The 21,635-nt window shown below is 39.7% G+C and overlaps 2 pseudogenes; one reads left to right on the forward strand and one right to left on the reverse strand.

The window, feature by feature from the left end:
- Positions 1 to 10,005: 10,005 nt before the first annotated feature.
- On the reverse strand, positions 10,006 to 10,542 carry LOC102869586 (annotated as a pseudogene).
- Positions 10,543 to 13,492: 2,950 nt separating this feature from the next.
- LOC102869988 lies at positions 13,493 to 19,736 on the forward strand (annotated as a pseudogene).
- The last annotated feature ends 1,899 nt before the right edge of the window (positions 19,737 to 21,635 follow it).

The raw sequence follows: 21,635 nt of genomic DNA on the forward strand, positions 1-21,635 counted from the left end.
TTTTATTCGCCTATCATAATGGACTGCTAAGAAAATGAACAGGTTTGTCCTGGGGAGGGTGAAGCCAAGCTTCTCCTTGGAGGCAAGGATTCTCAAGCTTTGTCTGACATACTTTAGACATGTTGCAAGGAGGGACCAGTCCTTGGAGAGGAACATCATGCTTGGGAGGGTGGAGGGACAGTGCAGGAGAGGAAGACCCTCGATGAAATGGATGGATTCAGTGACTGGGGTGATGGGGGTAGATGTGTCGTAGATAGTGAGATTGGCACAGGATAGGGCAGAGTTTAGGGCTGTTGTACATAGGGTCACTATGATTCACGGCAACTCGACGGCACATAACTACAACATCATAATGTTGCCTATAATCATCCGATAGGCATGCCTATAGACAGATTCATGCTATGATCATTCAGTGGTAGAAGTCTTCTTGCCTTCCCATGGAGGAGGACTGGGTTCAATTTCACGCCAATAAAACTCATGCATAGAAACTACTCATCTGTCATGGAGTATTGCTATGATGGCCAAAGGACTAGAAGAGATCCATATTTATTCCTATTCTTGGAAGATATCTGTATGTACTTCCATCCCAAAAGAAAGTGACCCAAAAGAGTGTGGAAAGGGACAGTTAACAGCTTCAGCTTGCTTGGCTCCACAATCAAGATTCTTGATACCAGTAGCCAGAAATCAAAAGATGAATTGTATGGAGAAAATATTCTGTCAAGGACTTCTCCAGAGTACTGTAGAGCAATGATGTCAGTCTAGAGACTAAGGTGTGCCTGATCCAGGCCATGGTCTTGGCAGTTACTTGCTATACACTGTAGAGCTGGACAACAACTAAGGATGAAAGAAGAAGAATTGATGCTTTTGAGTTGTGATGTTAGTGAAGAGTATTGAACACACCATGAACTGCCAAGAGAACAAACAGGTCTGCCCCGGAGAGGGTAAAACCGGGCTGCTTCTTGGAGGCAAGGATGCTAAAGCTTCATCTGGCATATTTTGGGCATGTTGCAAGGAGGGACAAGTCCTTGGAGAGGGAGGGACATGATGCTTGGAAGAGTGGAGGGACAGCTCAAGAGAGGAAGGCCCTGAATGACATGGATTGACTCAGTGACTTGGTTAATGGGGGTTGGTGTGTTAGAGACAATGAAACTGGCTCAAGATAGAACGGGTTTCAGAGCTGTTATACATAGGGTCACTATGAGTTAGAGTCGACTGGATGGTACATAACAATAACATAACAACATAACATACAGTTTTCAGCAGACCTTCTAAATAAAATGGACTAAGAAGGAAGATGTAGTGATCTAAATCTAAAAATTAGCCATTTAGCCAATTAAAACCCTATGGATCACAGTTAACCACCTCATAACTGATCATGAAATAGCATTATTTCCTCCCATTTTGCATGAGGTCACCATAAACTGAGTGCTCAACTTACTAGTAGGTAACAATTTCTTGTTTATATATGCCATACAAACATCTGTATAAAAAATAAAAAGCTATGGAAGAATCACTAAAATTGTTATGTGTATAAAAGAGAAGTGAAGACTTCCATCTTTTAACTTATCAGTACTGTTCAAAACTATGTCAATAAATATTTTTACTTGCATTTGTGTGTGTGTGTATATTTAGATGAAAACAAGCTACCTACCCCTAAATGTGGACACTATTAAGTGAAAGCATTAAAGATTGAGCCCTGTACCATATATTTTAAATACATCATCTTATTTAACTCTCACCCAAGGTGCAAGAGTAGCAGTGATGTAGTGCCTAATGTTGTTAGGGTGATAACAGAAAAGGCACGGTTTAAATTCACCATTCACTCCATGGAAGAAAGATGTCACCTCCCACAGTGATGTACAGCCTTGGAAACCCTACGGAGAGTTGCTGTGAGAAGGAATCGACTGATGGTAGTGGGGAATGAGAATAGGAATGAAAATGGTTCTCTCCAGGCAACAAGTACACTTATCTTTACAATACAGATGAGGAAAAGAAAGCTCAGGTGAAGTGTTGAGGTCACATAATAGAACATGCAGGAAAATACATTCTTGATCAGGAGATGCACTTGCTAATATTCAGCCTGTCTGCACTCTTAAATATTTTTTTCCACAATTTCTGCAAATTCACCTTCTCATCAAACTCCGACTTCATAGCTTCCTCAGTGAAAATGTGAAATAGCACCTTCTTGTGGCTGAAGAGCACGGCTGACTTGAGCATAACCAGGGTCTCCTCCAGCCGATTACCGCAGGCCACCACAGCCAAGTGGATCCAGAGCTCAGGTGGCAACACATTTCGGAAACTCTTATGTTGGCCTGGTCTCCTAGAAACAAGAATTGCAAGTTAAAGCAATTAACCATCTCAAAGAAAAGAAAAAGGGAGGGGGGAAAGCTATTGAATGATTGGAAATTTTCAAAATATGGACAGTCACAATCTTTATTTTATAAAGTGATAAGCATTTTGACAATTCTTTCTCCTTGGGAAAAAAAGTCACTTATTCCCATATTTATCCTGACAGTCACTGTATGAGTCACTGTTTGGATTGCTATAGGTGCGTGAGGTCTGCCAGGATTTCTCTGACTAGTACTTTTGGCTGCTTACTAGCTCATGTTTGGAAATAGTATTACTAAGCTTCGACAGCTGACACAAGAGCTGTGAAACTCCCACTCACATGGTGCCATGGAAATTTGATTTGAATGCAACTTGAACAAGAAGAGAATAAGTAGTGCCTTTCCCATGTGAAATAAGCAACATGATATTCCCATCATCTGGATGTTTTTAGACTCTGATAGAAAGCATGACCATTGGACCAAGAGAAAAGCATACCAATCTGGGAAGTAAGCAAAGAAAACAACATATGTGCCTCTGATACATCTTGGGAAAGTCTTAAAGAAACAGGCGTTAATCCTAACAGTCTAGCTAGAGACTGGTAAGGTGATGATACTAGAAGAGAAACAGGCAAGAGAGGTATCAGGTTAAGCTGAAAGTGATAAAGGCATCAAATTACAAATCAACAGCTGAGAGAGGAATAGAATCCAAGGGTTGAGAATCATCATTCAACTATTTCCTTGTAATAAGAGATTTGTTCCAGGCAAAGAGAAGTAGCCAAGCCTCAAACACACCACTGAGAAACATTTCTGGGTTAGTTGGAAGAAGTTGGCCTGGAAAAAGTGCCCTGAGACAAATGAAACTAATTTACTTGAACAAAAGATTTGGAGAGCAGCAACCTTGGATGTTGAATGCTACACATTCCTTCCAAAAACTTTTTGTTCAACATTATCACTTCTCTTCCTGAATAGCAGCAGGCTTCCTCCAGATTTATTTCACTAAAGGAAAGTTAAAGATGTAGGAAAGGTTTCTAACGTGATTACTTAAGAATATACTTAGTAGAAGCACAGGTTCCTGGCTCTCCTCAGTCCTAATGTGGAGAGTTAATAGGAATCCACGTACTTTGGAGATCACCAAAAATGAAAATAGGTCTACTTCTTTTCAGTCCCTGCTGTCAACTGACGAGGACACCATCTTCTCTCACCTCAGGCACAGTGATAACCACCCAGGTAGGTCTCCTACCTTCAATCTTATCTTTTAATAACTATCACACAATGGTTTCTCCCTCTTGGAACCAAAGGGTTTTCTAACATGCAAAACAAAACAACAACAAACCCCCACAAAAACATAGCTGTTGTCAAGTCAACTCTGATTCATGGTGGATTCTATTCCTTCATGTGTGTTGGAGTGTGCTACATGGAGTTTTCAATAGCTGAATTTTCAAAAGTAGATCACCAAGACTTTCTTCCAAGGTACCTCTAAGTGATCACGAACCACCAACCTTTTGATTAACAGCTATGCACATTAAACATTATTTGTATCATCCAGTGGCTCAAAAAATGCAAATGTTGTTGTTGTTACGTGCCATCAAGTCGCTTGCGACTCATAGTGATACTATGTATAACAGCCCTAAACTCTGCTCTATCCTGTGCCAATCTTATTCATTGTCTCTGACTCACCTACCCTCATTACCCCAATCACTGAATCAATCTATCTCATGGAGAGTCTTTCTCTCTTGCACTGTCCCTCCACCCTCCCAAGCATGATGTATGTAGGTCAGACGAAACTTCAGAATCCTTGCCTCCAAAGAACAGCTTGCTTTCACCCTCTCTAGGATGAACCTATTTGTTCAGCTAGCTGTCTCTGGCATATTCAAAACTCTTCTCCAGCACCACAGCTCAAAGGCATCAATTCTCCTTCTATCATCCCTAGTCATTGTCCAGCTTTCTGATGCATAGCACATAGCAAGCAATTACAAACACCATGGCCTGATTCAGGCACTCCTTAGTCTCCAGACTGACATCATTGCTCTTCAGTACTTTGGAGAGGTCTCTGACAGCAGATTTTCCCAATGCAACATGTCTTTTAATATGCTGGCTGCTGGAATCAAGTGTTGATTGTGGAGTCAAGAAAACTAAAACTGAACAATCTCAATCTCTTCATCGTCTATCATGATGCTGCCAATGAGCCCAGTGCTGAGAATCTTTGTTTTCTTGATATTGAGCTTCAATCCATATTGAAGGTTGTGGTCCTTGACCCTCTGCAGCAAACATTTTAGGTCCTCAAAAATGCAGATAGGATAATATTATTTCTCTAACTGAAATCAGGCCAAGACTCCTATTTTCCATCAATGTCACATCCAAACAGCTGGTCATCATCTCTCTTTATATCTTCTGTAACTGTTCTCCTTATCCTCAAACTGAAAGGACAACTATTGAGAATAAAAGTCACAAATCCATTACTGTTGAGTCAATTCTGACTCATTCTTGCTATTGTTTGTGTTGTGTACCATTGAGTCTGAACCAACTGACTCTCAGCAAGGTTTTCAGAGACAGTTAAGTGCACAGATGGAGATTGCTGGTGGATTCAAACTGTATGCCTTTGGGACTGCAGTGCAGCTTCTTAACCACTAGGCCACCAGAGCTCCCTTGTAGTTGGGTACCCTCAAATTGGTTCCAACTCAGAGTGATCCTCTGTGTAATAAATGAAATACTGCCTAGTTCTGCACCATCCTCACAATTATCTGTATATTTTTGTTTGTTTTTATGAATGTTAAGCTTGTTTCTTTTATATTGGTTTGCATACAAAATTTATATTCATTTTATTTCATTCATATGCGTTGTGTTTCACACATTTCTCATTGTGAATAATCAATCATTCCTATACACCCATTGTTTCAATCCTTGTGTCAGTCTATCTTTTTTGGACACACTGTGATAAACATAATTAATGTCACAGAACAAGTTACAAAACAATTGTTGATTGGGAACCTAATTTGTGTAAACTTACACACACGTCAACAAAACATTAAGTAAAACAACAAAAAATGAAAGTTGCTAGTTCGAATGACATTCCATTCTATATCCTTAGAGTCCTAACTGAAATATCTAAATATCAAACATGCAGGATTCTGGGTCAACCAATGTTGTTGAGTGTATTTCTCTTTTCGGATGACCTACTCTTTCCCCAAGTATGAGTCTTTCTCCAAGGACTCATCACTCTTTACAGCATAAGTACAGTGCATCAGGCAAAGTATTTGCCATCCTACCTTCTGCTTGTACACAAGAACATTTGCTAGTACACATTTCAAGACAGATTTGTTATTTGTTCTCACAATTTCCAGTATATTCAAAATTTTTTGCAAATACCATAATCTAAATGCATGCATTCTTACTTAGTCTTCCTTATTTACACATTTACAGAAGGGGATTGAAAATACCATGGCTTGAGTCAAGAACATCTTAGTCTGCAATGTGACATTTTGCTTTTTAATACTTTTAATAGATCAGATTTATTTAATTCAATATGCCATCTGATTTTATACTACTAATTCCATGACTGTTGACTGTAGATTAAAATAAAAGGAAATCAGTATTTTTCTCTCTGGTTACCAAAATGTGGTTTATAGTTCAGTTATGAGGATTTAGGGCATTTGTTTTGTTGGGTTTTTAAAAAATTTTTTCTTTTATGCTTACTGGTTTACTTACAAAGTTCATATACACCAGATCTTTCCCATTTCCTTTACCCACCTGTCCCTCTACCCATCAAATTGTGTGACCCTGCCCATCCTCACTGCTCTATTCCCACCCTTTTGGATCTTCATACACATTTTACTAGTTATCTATTTCTACAATGATGATCTTATACAATATTTGTCCTTATGGGACTAAATCAATTCCCTTTGTATAATGCTCTCCAGTCCCTCCCAAGTTAGGTAGTGATTTTCTAAATCATTGCTCCTGCATGCTACATAGTATTCTGTCCTGTGAATATATGATAATTTCTCAATCCATTCAATTTTGGTTGAATATTTGGGTTGTTTCTATGTTCTTATGATGAATAACATTGCTATGAACATTGGTGTACAAATCTCCATCTGTGAGATCCTTGTCTGAAAAAGTATTGCCATATGATTTTCTCAGTCAGTAGGTTTTCTTTTCACTCTATTGAAAAAAGTTTTTTTCACTCATTAATTTTATCCTAACTAGATCATGCATTTCTGGCTATATTTGGCAGTCTCTTTAAGACCATAGGTTAGGCCTTCTAAGCTTGATCCCAGTTTGTCTCTTATGAACATATTGTTTTGGGTTTTACTCCCAGGTCTTTGATCCACCTTGAGTTGGTTTGTGTATATGGTTTGAGATGTTGATCCTTTTCGCATTCTACACGTAGCAGTCCAGATTTGCCAGCACCATTTTTTAAGAGGTTTCATTTCCCCATTTTACTGATTTTATTTCCTTGTCGAATAGCAGTTGACCATAGATAGATGAGTCCATTTCTGGGTTCTCAATTCTGTTCCATTAGTCTATGTGCCTGTCATAGTACCAGTACCATGCTGTTTTGGTTACGACCATACTCCACCATTGTGTAGTAGGTTTTGAGGTCAGACAGTGCTATGCCTCCAACTTCATTTTTATTTTTTAAAGGTGCTTTGCTTATTTGGGGTCTCTTTCCTCTCCAATTAAACTTGACAATTTCCCTTTTGATCTCCTTGAAAGATAAATTTGGTATCTGTATTGGGATTGCTTTGAACATGCAAATTGCTTTTGGTAGGATAGTCATTTTTTACTATATTGAGTTTTCCTATCCATGAACAGGGCACATTTTTCCATTTCTTTAGGATTTTTTTATTATGTCTTGCATAAATGTTCTAAAGTCTTCTTTTTACAAGTCTTTTGGGTCTCTAGTTAGGTTCACTGCCAAGTATCTCAATGTGTGCTTGGCTATTGTAAATGGTATTGCCTTTTTGGTTTCCTTCTCTGAATTCTCTATTACTACAGAAGAAGCCCAGTGATTTTTTTGGATATTGATCTTATATCCTGCCACTCTACTAAATTGGTCTACTATCTCTAATGGGATTGTTGGTTTGGGGTTTGTTTGGTTTTTTATTTTGGTTTTTTGTTTATTTGTTTTTTTAGTCCTTGAAGTTTTCTGCATATACTATCACATCATCTACATATAGCGATAGTTTAACCATCTCTTTGCTGATCTGGATACATTTTATTTCCTTCTCTTGTCATATTACCCAACCAAGTACTTCCAACACAATATTGAACAGAAGTGGTGACACTTCCTGGTCTGGTCCCTGCTCACAAGGAAAATGCTTTCAGTCTTTCTCCACTGAGAATTATATTGGCTTTTGGTTTTGCACACTTTTCACTATGTGAGGAAATTCACTTCCATTCCAATTTTGCTGGGTAGGTGCTGGATTTTGTCAAATGCCTTTTCTGCATCAATTACTAAGATCATATGGTTCTTGATATTTGCTTTATTAATGTGGTAAATTACATTGTTTTTCTTATGTTGAACCATCCTTCCATACCTGTTATCCATCGAATCCCACTTCATCCTGATCTTTTTTTTTTTGCTTTCAAGAAAAATGGTCTTTATTTATACAATGAATGACATTTTTCTCAATTCTCCACTCACTAACAAACTTTTCACTGTATTCATTTAACGAGTTAACAGTGCCAAACTGCACTTCACTACCTGTCAAACTTTGAGCAGTCTAACTTAGAGACAGAAAGTGCTTGGAATACTGACAAGTAAGAAGACATAGAAAGGTCACATACTTTCTAAGTCAATAAAGGGGATAAATGGTTTGGGGGAATTATATTCTTGAGCACCATCACATTTCCCTTAAGGTTTAGAGGAGTTTTATAGTATTGGTTTTTTAATAAAAACATGGAAATACAATAAAGTCTATGAGGATTTTACAATTTTATATATTAAGCAGGTTTTCAATGTCCCTGAATTGGCAGAAAGGTGAAAAGGTGGGGGATCAGGGTGAGGGGAGAAAATAGAATGGGACACAGCACCAGAAGGCAAAGGAAAAAAGAGATGGAGAAGTTGTGCCTTGAGATTATGAAGTTTAGAATTCATGAACTGAAGAATGAAAAGCTGTTCACAAATCTAGTTGATTAATTACAAATGAAAGCCTGGGATTTTACACCTTCCAGGGGGTAGTGATAAATCCTAAAGCTGTTAAGGGGCAGGCAACAAAATACATCTAAGACTAAGTCACTTATTTTGTAAGAATAAAACACTGGTGGCCTTACTTCAGTGGTTATACTCTGTAATGTGAAGGTATGTCCAGAGCACAGGCACTGAAGCAAGTCACAAACCTACATGTAATACAGAAGGGTGTTTTTTGTTTGTTTTTAATCTTATTAGTGTGTGTGTGTGTGTGTGTGTGTGTGTGTGATGTTACATCAGATCTGACTGGTACAGGAGGAGATTGCCCCTCCTTCTCCACCAGAGCATCTGGTGGATTTGAACCACGTACCTCTGGGATTGCAGTGCAGCTTCTTGCCACTAGGCCACCAGAGCTCCCCAATACAGAAGAGTTTGGGTGGTATTTTTTATTCATTTTAATGAAAATTTACAGAGACTTCAGATTTCTATTCATTCATTGTTACACTTTTCTCCCTGCCCATCCCTCCCCCACTCCCCAGTACACTACCCTCTTGGAAAAGTAAAAGACAAATTCTTTCATTGTTATACAGTCTGTCTCTTCAGGTCCACTCCACTATGCAGCCTTCACTCTGGACTCCTATCATGACAAAAATACCTAATCACATATCCCTTTTAAACAGTTTTCTCCCTCATCTGTTTCAATGCAGTATACATTATTTATCCCATCCTTCTCAGTCTCCCTCCAGCCCCAATATGAGTCCTGTTCTACAACAATGACACCATGCAGCATTTGTCCCTCTGTGACTGAGATATTTCACTCAGCATGATGTCCTCCAGCGTCATCCATTTTGAATAATATTGCATGAGTTCCTTGTTTTTTCAATGCAGTGTAGTATTCCATGGTGTGAAAGTACCGCAGCTTCTCTATCCATTAATTTGTTGATGGTCACTGAGGTTGTTTCCAACTCCTTGCTATTGTGAACAAAGCCGCGATAAACATGGGTGTGCAATTAAGAAGAGTTTTAAGTCAAGAGAAGAGACAACAGGTTTCCCTATCCTCCTCCAGCTTTTTGGTTGTCTCCTAAACTGAAATCATCTTGTCATATTGCTAAATTCTGTACAATCAAATACAGGTTCACCCTGTGCCCACATTTTCCATGAGCCTCAACTGACTGGTGAATGGAAGGATTACTTTTAGAGATTAGGGGAGGCGAAGATGAAGGAACCAGGGATCAAAAACACCCTAACCATTCACATAACTAAACAAATGAGATCAAACTGGCTAATTTTCATTAGCTGTTTTGAATCCTTCTTGTCAAAAAGTGACGACCTTCAGACTGATTAAGCAAAATAAGGTTCTGCTGCTACTCAGACATTCCAAGTCTAGGAAGCACTGGTTTTGATAACAATTTTAGTCAGTTTTATTTCCATCCATCTTCTCTGGCCTTTCTGCCTAAAGGCTACTCTGCCCAGCTGGTAATCTCATAAATACGTACCACATTTCAGAAAGGCATCTTCCAAGGTGCCATAGTCTTGCCACCCTATTTAATTGTCCACCTCCTCCTCCTCATTCTGTTCTTCTTCCAGCCTTTCCTCATCTTCAACATTGTCCTCATCTCTGCTCTTGTTTTGTTCTTCTGAATCAGTTTTTCTGTCTCTATCCTTTTTCTTTTGCTCAGACACTTCCTTCTTGTCTTTCTGCTCCTGCTTGTATGCTTCCAGAGCCTCTTTCATGTGGAGTAATGAACTGTTGGAACTCCATTTCTTCCGTGGCTGAGAGTACATCAGTGGCATTCATGGTCTTGTTTCCCTGTCATTGCAAAGTTGATGGCATAGGAAGTGACTTAAAGCACAAAGACAACTGGAGACACGGGAAATGGTGCTCCGGGCCTCCTTGGAGATGTTGACCCTGTCTGGGAGCACCTCCTTGATGATCCTGGTGATGACAACATTGGGCAGATTTAGATTCTCAAGGCTCTCTACCAGTGCTGCTCCCACTGCCTCCTCTTCAATCCTTTCCAGGGTCTGGACTTCCCACACTGATGAGGTCTGACCCACTGAGTCTTCCATCCCTTTACACATGGCTCATGGTTGTTAAATTATTTTTTTCATGTGCTTTTGGATTATATTGGCTAGGATTCTGTTAAGGATTTTTACATCTATATTCATGGGAGATACTGGTCTGTAATTTTCTTTCTGGGTAATGTCTTTGCTCAGTTTTGGTATCAGAGTTATGTGTGTCTTAAAATGACTCTGAGTGTGTTTCTTAATCTCTGACAAAATAGGCATCTGAATGAAAACCACCATAAAAGATAAGAAAGGCATTGCACAACAGATGAAGAGGACATAACCTTGGTCAACATTTATGCATCACATGATAGACCTGCAAAATACATAAAACAATGGATAAATAAAGAAATAAGCAGCACCACAATAGTGGTCGGAGACTTCAACACATCACTATCACCACAGGATAGGTCAAATCAAAAGAAACTTAACAAAGATGCGAATATCTAAACTATACAATCAGCCAACTGGACCTTTTGGATTTATTCAGGGCACTGAACCCTACTAAAACTCAATTCACTTTTTTTCTTAAGCACACTTGGTACATTCTCTAGAATCTATCACATACATATTAGGACACAAAGTTAGCCTCAACACATTTAAAAAAATTGGATATAATACAAAGTATCTTCTCAGACCACAATGCCATAAAACTAGAAATTAACCATAGGAGGGTAAAGTTTACAAAATCATCTCATGTGGAAACTGAGTAACTCTCTACTACAACATGATTGATTTATAAAAGAAATAGAGAATGAAACTTAAAAGTTCCTTGAAACAAATGAAAATGAAAATACAAAATTCCAAAACCTCTGAGACACAGCTAATGCAGTCCTTAGGGGAAGGACATAGCAATAGCCACGCACATAAAAAAAAAAAAGAGGAAAGAAGAAAAAAAATCAATGGAATTACTCAACACCTTCATCAAATAGAGAAAGAATGACAATCTAATCCTACAGCCTCTAGAAGAAAGAAATTTATAAGAACAGGAGCTCAAATCAACGAGATTGAAAACAGAAAAATAATTGAAACCATCAATAAGACCAGGAGCTAGTTTCTTGAAAGGGTCAAAAAAATTGACAAACTATTGGTAAAGTTAACAAAAGGGGAAAAAGAGAAGACACAGATAAATCTATTAAGAAATGATAGAAGTCACATCACAACAAAACCAGATGCAATTAAATTGATAATATTGGATTACTATGACAAGCTATACTCTGATAAATCTGAAAACTGAGGGGAGATGATCAAATTCCTTGAAACTCATGCCCCACCCAGAATGAAATAGGCAGATGTAGAACACTTGAACAGACCCATCACAAAACAAGAAATTGAACAGGTCAGAAAAAAGACTTCCCTATAAGAAAAGTCTTAGACCAGATGGCTTCACAGCTGAATTCTAACATTCAGAGGATTTATCAACAACAATTCCACATAAAGTACTTTAAAAATTGTTTTGTTTTAAGGTGTAATGCACAGTGAAGGCTTTAGTTTCTGATCTTCATTAGCAAGTGGTTGAAATCTTTTTTGTTTTCAGCATGCAAGATTGTTCCATGTACGTATCACTAGTGATTAGTCTTCCTCAAATCCCAATACTGAATTCTTCATATAGTCTAGATTCTTTCTTATTTGTTCAGAGTACAAAATGAACAAGTGTGGAGAAGGTCTCTAACCCCAAAGCACACTTTATTTTAAATCATGCAGTATCCACTTGTTTTATTTGAATGTCTGCTTCTTGTTTTATGTACAGTACACAATTAAGTGCTCTTGAATTCTCATTCTTTGAAACTGTATCCATAATTTGTTATTATCCACATAGTTGATGCCTTTCACAGTCATAGAACACAAGAAGTGAAGGTGAAGGAAAAAGCAATATCCAATAAGGAAATGATTGGCACAATATTACAAAAGAAAGGGAAGACACAGAGAAATACAGAAGTGTTAATGGAAATCAGAATTACAGGAAGGAAGTGCGGAAAGTGATTACATTGTGGATATTGAAATTAATGTTATCAAACAAAATGTGTATGAACAGTTCGATGAAAAAATTAATTTGCTTTGTAAACTTTCACAAACAAGAATTGATGCCTTTGAGTTGTGGTGCTGGAGAAGAGTCTTAAACATACTATAGGACACCAAGAAAACAAATAGATCTGTCTTAGAGAGGGTGAAACAAAGTTTCTCCTTAGAGGATAGGATTTTGAAGTTCCATCTCACTTACTCTGGGCACATGGCCAGGACAGACCAGTCCTTAGAGAGAGACATCATGCTCGGAAGAATAGAGGGACAGAGCAGAAGAGGAAGACCCCGGATGAGATGTAGTGTTGTTATGGAGATAGTGTGTTGGAGTCAATGAAACTGGCCCAGGACAGGGCAGGCTTCAGAGCTGTTGTACATAGAGTCAATATGAGTTGCAGGCGACTCAATGGCACATAACAACAACAAACTTTCACTCAGATTTTTTAAAATTCACACCCTTTCTAGTATTCTCTGCCTTCATCTAAGATCCATATGACATTAGCAATGATATGTCTCATTCCACACCTTCTAATTTAGCTTGAATTCATGGCAGTTCTCTACTGCTATCTTGCTGCACTATTTTTCAATTCTCTTCAGGAAAATTTTACTTATGCATGATATTAAATATGTTTTCAATAATTTCCACATAATCTCATTGGATAATTTTCCTTTGGAATGAGTACAAGTATGGATGACTTCCAGTAGATTGGTCATGTAGCTGTCTTCCAGATTTCATGGCATAGAGAGTAAGTACCTCCAGCTCTGCATTATTTATAGAAACATTCCAATTTATAATTTTCTAGTAGAAAGTTTGAAGGCAATACATACTATGAAAAAGAAGGAAGGAAATATGGTCCAGCTTGATGGGAGAAGTAGGAGTAGACAAGTGATGGTGGCATGATACTCTATTATATAGTGTAAAGTCAGATAAAGCTTCACTGAGAAGATGAAATTTGATGACAACATGAAGAAGGTGAAGGAGTGGGCCAATGAATTTCTGGGTGAGAAGTATTCTAGGTAAGAGCAACTGTAAAAGCAAAAGTGCAAAATGATGAGTGGGCCTGGTGACTTCCAGGAGAACAGCCTGCAGGACTCAGACATCTGTTCTCTTTTTCAGCGTCATGGGAATGTTTTCATGCTCACTATTAATCTTAACTCCCAATTATCTTACATAAAGAGGTAGGAAGCATAGATATCAGATAACATTAACATCACGGTCAATTAAAAAAAATCAAAACAGTCAAGTCAAAATATACTATGAAAGAGAAAAAATATAAATCCATCTGCTTAAAATTATGACCAGTACTTAGGAACACGGTCACCATTCAGAAATAATAAAACAATAAATGTACTAGCTGAAAGTCTGGCAGTTCCAAACCACACCAGAGGTTTCCTTGAAAACAAATCAACTATGACTCATAATTAAATAATGTTGTTTGGTGCCATCAAGTCAACTACTGCAATGCAGATCCTAACAGATAATAATAGATCCTAACCTTGCATGTCATAACAGATCTGCACCTTGCCCTATCCTACACCATCTTCATGATCTCTGTCATACTCAAGCCCACTGTGGTAGTCACTGTGCCAATCCATCTTGTTGCAGGTCTTCCCTTCTTTCTGTGACCCTTCATCTGCCAGTTTAAAGACTAAATGTGTCTGATCCAAGCCATCATCTTTTCAGTTATTTGCTAAGCTTCTGAAAGTTGGACAATGAATGAGGTTGACAGAAGAACCAATGTCTTTGAATTGTGATTTTGGAGAAAAGTACTGAATAGCCCATGGACTGCCAAAAGAACAAACAAATATGTCTTGAAGAAAGTATAATCAGGGTGCTCCTTAGAGGTAATGATAGCGTAACTTCATTTCACTTACTTTGTGCATGTTGTTAGGAAGAACCAGTCCTTGGAAAGAGACATCATACTGGGAAAGGTGGAGAGTGAAAGACAGGAAGTCCTTCAACAAGATAAATCAACACAGTGAATGTAACAAACTTGAACATAATAGAGATCATGAGGAGGGCACAGGATAGGACAAGGACTTCCTAAGGAGCTAGAAAAGTCTTTTGCACAAACCAATGGCTTCTTAACTCTGTTAGGCACTGGGCTCTGACAAGGCATGTTGTTGTTGTGTATTGTTGAGTCGAAACACACCAGTACCTGACCCTCTGGTATTTTCAGAGGCAGTTTATTGTTAAGGAAGAGTCTGTCCATGAAACAGCTGGTGAACTCTAACTACATTACTATATACCTTTGGGTTGCCAGTGCAACCTCTTAGTTCCTTGGAAAGGAATGAGTGGAGGAGAATTCTAGTACTGGTTTGACTAATGGCTAAATAGGTATTTATAAAATGACTAAGAATGGGCATGACTGTCCAAGATTTTTTACATGTTGCTAAGTTTGAACCTAATGATGACCATTGATCATACAGGTAGTAACCGAATGGAAATCAGCACAGAAGAAAATAGATCCAAGGATAGGAGACTAGAACTCTAATGATATTACTTGAGTGCCTGCCTCCAATTTTTCACCCTTTTCTGATGCCAGTTTGAAATAAAATTGTAATTTTTCCATCCAAAAAGAGTCTGAATCAAGGCTCTCTGTGTGTGTGTGTGTGTGTGTGTGTGTGTGTGTGTGTGTGTGCACATATGTTTCTAGTTATATTTACTCTTTCATCTTCTCTCCTAATTCACTTTGATTCATCTTCTGAAATGTTCCTTTCTTGTTCACTGCTAGGACCCTAAATTAAATCCTCATCCTCATTCCAGGTTTGGAGCTAGAAGTGATGCCAGATATCATCTAGGACAGGGAGTCCCTACATTGCTATGCAGTACATTAATCTAGGGGTTTTTAATAGGCAGAGTTCCATACCACAGATATCCATCCAGCAGGCCTTGGGTGAAATGTTGGAATCTGCATTAACACCTATATGTGCCACACAATCACTTATCTTTCATCACTTCTCTCTCCCAAATAATAGCCTGATGCCCTCAGGAATGCCCACTCTGTCATCAACTTTTCTCAGAATATTCTTGTAATCACTTGTCTTAATTAAAATGCAGCTGCCTTGAAAGGTGGAGTCACTGGATAGTTATGTACACCGCTGCTAGTCTAAAAGTGGGGTGTTTGAACCCATCAAAAGACATCTCAGAAGACAGATCTAGTGATCTGCTTCCTAAAGGTCAGAGCGTTGTAAACACTAAGAAACAGTTCTACTCTGCACACAAGGAGTTGCCATGCATTGGAACTGACTTGAAGGCAACAAGAAAATAAGAAGTTCTGCTAGGATTCTACCTTCTCAACAGCCTTTTCCCAATTTGAAGCTGTTTCTTCATCTCTTGCTCCAGAAACAAGGGGCAGTGGAAATAGTACCATTCTTACTTCATGGACAAATCTATATCTGCCTGCAAGATGTCTAAATAGTGAAGTCCAAGTCATGAGACAATTCCATAAGGTGAATGCTAACATTAGGGAGGCACTCAGCCTTTGGAACAATCGAATGTACAAGATCAAAACTACAATATTTTCCCAGGGCAGAAGTCAGGAAGGGGTATAATAGAAAGAAAAATGGAAATAAAAGTCATAGACAGGAGGTGAGACGAGTGCTGTTACAATGTGGGGACTGTAATTAATGTCACAAGACAAAATCTGGTGAATGATTGAAAGGAAAGCAATTTGCATTGTAATCTTTCACTCAAAAAAAATATCCAAGGTTAGAGTAGGTCATGCCTGCAAGGCCCTTGAGCACCACTCTGGCACTCCATGCTGCAACTGTGTCCACACACCATGAGAGAGCCAAGGGGGGAGGGGGGAAGGGGGGGGTGTTGGCAGTGGAGGCAGCAGGTCGGCCAGGGCAAGAGCATCCAGGCCCGGAGGAGAACCCAGGCTCCCCCGCCAAGGGTGTGCCTTGTCAGAGAAGTCATTCAGTATTCAAAAGAAGTGCTGAGTTTGCTGCAAGAGAAAACCCCCACCTTTCAGCCAGTTCTTGCTATTATTCAGACAGGTGATGATAATCTGATGCAGAAAATAAACCAGAACTTGGCCAAGGAGGCTGGTCTTACGTCACCCACATCTGTCTCCAGAGAATGGTGAAGATAAGATTATAGATGAAATCTTGAAGGTTAATGAAGACATTAAAGCCCATGGCCTGGCGCTCCATGTCTCTAAGAATTATCTCTAAGAATTCGTTCAGCAGCAAGGTACTCAATGCCCTGAAGCCAGAGAAAGACTTGCATGGAGTGACAGATATAAACCTGGGGAAGCTAGTAAGTGGGGACGTGCATGAGTGTTTTATTTTACCAGTCACCAGAGCTGTCATTGAACTGCTTGATAAATCAGGGATCAACTTAAATGTAAAGAAGATATTGGTGATCAGGGCGCAGGGGTCTCTAGAGGCTGCTATGCAGTGCTCGTTCCAGAGGAAGGGTGTCATGACAATGAGCTACCAGTGGGAAACCCCTCAGGTTCAGAGCAAGCTTCCTGAGGCTGAGATTGTTGTGTGAGGCTCTCCCAAGCCAGAAAAGATCTCCCCACAGTTGGATACAATTAGGAACTACAGTTCTCAATTGTTCCCATGACTTTCTATCTGGGAAGCTTGAATATGAGTCTCCCAATATGCATCCTAGCGGCCTCATTGTTGAGGATGAAGTGAGTCTTCTGGCGTTGGCTTCTGTGGATTCAGAATGTGGTCAGCAGTGAATGGAGGTGGCTCCTAGAAACAGCAGTTTACCGGTAAAGACTGTGCTGCCTGAAACTCAAAAATCTCTTCCTGTACTAAGTGATATTGAGATTTCAAGAAGACAGACTCCCAAAGCTGTGGATGTTCTGGCCGAGGAGACAGACTTGCTGTCAGATGAAATGGAAATCTATGGCAAAAGCAAAGCCAAAGTGTATTTGTCTGTACCGGAAAGGTTGAAATACCAAGCAGATGGAAGATATGATCAGTCACAAAATCAAATAATGTACTGCATTGAGAAAATCTGTTGCCAAGGACCTCTTTAAAGTGCTAAAGAACAAGAATGTCACTTTAAAGTCTAAGGGAAACCTACTCAATCCATTTCAAGGTATTTTCAATTACCCCATGTTGTTGTTTGTTGTTAGGTGCTGTCAAGTTCCTTGCAACTCATAGCAATCCTATGTACAATACTCTTGAAACCTGCTCTTTCCTGTGTCAACCTTATTGTCTCTGACATACCTACCCTCATTATCCCAGTCACTAAATCAATCCACCTCATCAAGGATCTTCCTCTCTTACACTGTCTCTCCACCCTTCCAAACATGATGTCCCTCTCTAAGGATTGGTCTCTCCTTGCAACATGCCCAAAGTATGTCAGATGAGGTATCAGAATCCTTGCCTCCAAGGAGCAGCATCAATGAATAAGGAATTGAAAAACTGATGCTTTGAACTGTGGTGTTAAGAATATTGAACATGGGGGAGCAGAAGCATGTGGTGGGGAACAGAGGCCTATGTCAGGGAGTGACACAGCAGAAGCTGCATGGTGGGAGTGATGAGGTGGGAGCGATGCTGTGGGTGATGTACAGAGGACAGCTGGAATTTGAGTTAGGTACTTTGTGGGGATCAGAGCTGTTTGGCTAGTCCACAGGGGACTCCTTATGCTCAAGCAGAAGAGAGCAAGACAGTTGGAGCTTGAGTGGGGTGACAGACCCAGTTCTCAAAGTGAAAACCAGGGCTTCCTGGTTTTCCATTCAGGTCTCCATGCATGCATGCCCTGTGTACGTCTCCGTGCTCCACACTGCATTTTGCTACATCCAGTCAATTAACATGTTGCCACGAATGACGGCAAAATGTGTTTCTAAGCACAGTCGTCAATTTAAAAATGTGCAGCAACGTGTTAACTACCATTAGCCTGACGCAACTTAGACTGGCTTAGCTGCAGTTGTCTGACAGAGGAGGCTGCTTTCACAGAACTTTCTCACCCAAATGGAAGAAAATCTTTCCTTGAGTCACAAGTTCAGAGAGAAAGTCAGGCAGGGTAGCTGCCACACCCTCCTCTGGAACAGAGATTTCAGATCAAGAACCTTTTACTGCCTAAGGAGTGAAAACCTCTACCATAACAATGTCATGTAAGAAGCAGGAGATCTCACAACCTACACAAGCCCAAGGAAAGATGTCACTCCCAAAATGGAACACAGTACCAATAGATTTCCTGAAGCCAGGAAGTCTGATTTGATGGTGTATTGATGGTGGGAGGGAGGCTGAGTCCCCAGCTCCTGTACCTCCTTGTCCCCTTCTCTGCCTCCCAGCCTTACCCAAGGATCACACATGGACTTCTGGGCCAGAGTATCTGTTTTGATGGGGAGGGAGGAAGCTGAGTCTCCCATTCCTGTGCCTCCTTGCTCCCCTGAACTTCTCTCTCACACGGTGCTCTGCCTCCCAGAAGTCTGCACTTAGAACAAGGAGGAGTCTGCAGTCCTCGGGCAAGGCTGAGAGGCTGAGCTCCACGTGAGAAAGAAGTTCAGGGGAGCAAGGAGGCACAGGAGCTGGGGACTCAGCTCCCCACCACCAACAAAACAGGTACCCTGGCCAAGAAGTCTGTGTACAGAACAAGGAGGAGCCTGCAGTCCTTGGGCAAGGCTGGGAGGCTGAGTTCCACGTGAGAAAGAAGTTCAGGGGAGCAAGGAGGCACAGGAATAGGGGACACAGCTTCCTTCCATCATCAAAACAGGTACGCTGGCCACAAGTCCATGTACAGAACAAGGAGGAGCCTGCAGTTTTGAGGCAAAGCTGGGAGGCTGAGCAACCCATGAGAAAGAAGTTCAGGGGAGCAAGGAGTCACAGGAACAGGGGACTCAGCTTCCCCCCACCATCAAAACAGGTACCCTGGCCCAGAAGTACACAAGTGAAACAAGGAGGATCCTGCATCCCTCATGCCATTAAAAACACCACCATATACCAGATTTAAAGGACAGATCATCCTCCTTTCAGTGACTACATAGTGTTGTAAAAGGAAGGGAAGAGGTCCCAAGCCACAAGAAGATAAACCTGGAGAAGATATTAAAGAAAAAGGACTTTTCTTCAGAACCATCTGAAATAAGAAGGCTTCCCTAACATTAGTACTTTGTATTTGGACTTACAGACCCCTAAACTCAAGGGACACTGACTACAGCATAAGAAATCAGCAGCAACTGGAAGCATTAGGAATCACAGAAAACCGTAAGCTTGAGATATAAGTTATCAGATCAAGGGATGGATAGTGGGAAACGTGCTAAACGGAGCAGGTGGGAATTGAAGGGAATGCTGGTGGAGCAGGAAACTGGGTGGGTCAAGACACTCGTGTCAAGGGCAAGGACAACACTGAAATTACCAGCTATTTCTACAATTGGGAAATAACTTTCATTTGCATTTTTCTGTAAAGTGCTTTTCTGTCAGATACTTTTCTAAATCTGAGCATTCAGATTAAGACAGACTAGGAAGAAGGCTTGGCCATCCACTTCCAAAATAGCAGGCCTTCGAAAACCCTTTGTACAATAGAACAACTTAGATTAGCAGATAGGAAAACAGAGGTGGAGTTTCAAGTATGGAAATATTAAGGAAAAGGAACAGTTGTAAGCAGATACTAGTGGTTGGAACATGGAATATGAGAACTATGAATGTAGGAAAATTAGATCTTTTTAAGGAAGAAATGGAATGCATAAATATTGACACACTGGTATTGGCAAGATGAGATGAATTGGCATGGGGCATTTCGAATCAGATGATTATATGATCTACTATGCTAGAGATGAAAAGGTGAGGAAAAATGGGGTTGCTCTCATAGTTTTTTTAGATGCATTTTTAGAAGTCATTTTTAGATGCATCTTGAAATATAATATTGTGAGTCACAGGATAATATATCCATATACATACAAGGAAGTCCAGTGAATACCACTATCATTCAAATAAATGCACCAACAACCAGAGTCAAAGAAGAGAAAACAGAAGATTTCTATCGACTTTTGCAGTCAGAGATCAATTGAACAGGAAATCAAGATGCATTAATAATAATGGGTAGTTGGAATGCAAACGTTGGGAACAGAGAAGAGGATCAATAGTTGGAAAGCATGGACTTACTGACAGAAATGAAGCTAGAGACAGAATGATAGAATTTTGAACAATCAATGACTTATTTGTTGCAAATACATTTTACAAGAAACATAAACACAGGCTATACACATTGATTTCACCTGATAGTATGCATAGGAATCAGACAGATTACATCTGTATAAAGAATGCTGAACAAGCTCAATATCAGTTGTGAAAACTAGACCAAGAGCTGATTGTGGAACAGAGCACCAACTAGTCATATGCAAGTTTAACCTGAAGCTAAGGAAAGTGAAATCAAGTCCATGGGAAATAAAATATGGCCTTGAGTCTATCCTACCTGAATTTCAGAACCTTCTCAGGAACAGGTTTGAGGCCTTGACCATAAATGAGTGAATAACAGATGAATTATGGAAAGATAACAAGAATATCATCCAGAAAGAGTGCAAAAGGTGCAAAGCCAGAGGAGGAAGAACAGACCAAAATGGATGTCAGAAGTGATTCTGAATATTGAGCACCAAGAAGTAAAAGCAAAGGGAAAATATCAAGACCAAAATGGATGTCAGAAGTGATTCTGAATATTGAGCACCAAGAAGTAAAAGCAAAGGGAAAATATCAAGACATTAAGGAGCTGAAGAGAAGATTTCAAAGGGCAGCGTGGCAAGACAAAGATAAAGTACTATAATGAAATACAAAAAGGGCTGGAATCAGAAAATCAAAGGGGCTGAACTCGCTCAGCATTTCTTAAGCCCAAGAAACTAAAGAAGAAATAAAAATCTTAAGTTCCAATACTAAAGGATGCTTTTGGCAGAACATGAAACAATCCTGGAAGTATTAAAAGAAGATGAAAAGAATATACAGAAGATTATATCAAAAGGAATTGGCAGACATGGAAGAATTTAATGAAACAACATAGGAGCAAAAGCCTAGAGTGATGAAGGAAGAAGTTAAAACTGCCTTGAAAGAAATAGCTAAAAATAAGGCCCCAGGAATTGAAGGTATATCAATTTAAATATTTCAACTAACAGATGATCCCTAGATGTGCTCAC

The sequence above is a fragment of the Elephantulus edwardii genome, unplaced genomic scaffold, assembly GCF_000299155.1.
Source record: "Elephantulus edwardii isolate Elephantulus edwardi_28Jun2011 unplaced genomic scaffold, EleEdw1.0 scaffold00492, whole genome shotgun sequence".
In the NCBI taxonomy this organism is placed as follows: domain Eukaryota; kingdom Metazoa; phylum Chordata; class Mammalia; order Macroscelidea; family Macroscelididae; genus Elephantulus; species Elephantulus edwardii.